Below are 604 nucleotides of genomic sequence, written 5' to 3' on the forward strand. Positions count from 1 at the left end.
GGAGCTTTAGGTGTTTTCGCTCAGTAAACACTCACAAGGCTCAGTCTGGGAATCGAAACAGCGATCCTATGACCGTGATCCCGCTGCCCTAACCACTGAACCATTGCGCCTCCACCTCTACGGCATAGGAGGGAAAGAAATCAGCAAAGGGTACATCAAATGAGCCAGGACCAGAGAGAAGAGTATTTTAAAAATAAGAGATAGAGATCAACAGAATCGAGAACACATAAGTCAAGAGTAAAGGCAGCTGTACTTCGAAAATATGAGAAACAGAGCTGGATCTCTCTCAGCATACCAGCAAACCACAAAATCACACCAGCCACCATCACCAACACCTCTAAACCCGACATATATATATACTCTTTACTCTTTTACTTGTTTCAGTAATTTGACTGTGGCCATGCTGGGGCACCGCCTTTTAGTCGAGCAGATCGACCCCAGGACTTATTATTTGGAAGCCTAGTACTTATTCTATCGGTCTCTTTTGCCGAACCGCTAAGTTACGGGGACGTAAACACACCATCATCGGTTATCAAGCGATGTTGGGGGGACAAACACAGACACACAAACATTCACACATATATATATATATACATATATACGA

Source organism: Octopus bimaculoides, chromosome 9 (assembly GCF_001194135.2).
Source record: "Octopus bimaculoides isolate UCB-OBI-ISO-001 chromosome 9, ASM119413v2, whole genome shotgun sequence".
NCBI classification, from domain to species: domain Eukaryota; kingdom Metazoa; phylum Mollusca; class Cephalopoda; order Octopoda; family Octopodidae; genus Octopus; species Octopus bimaculoides.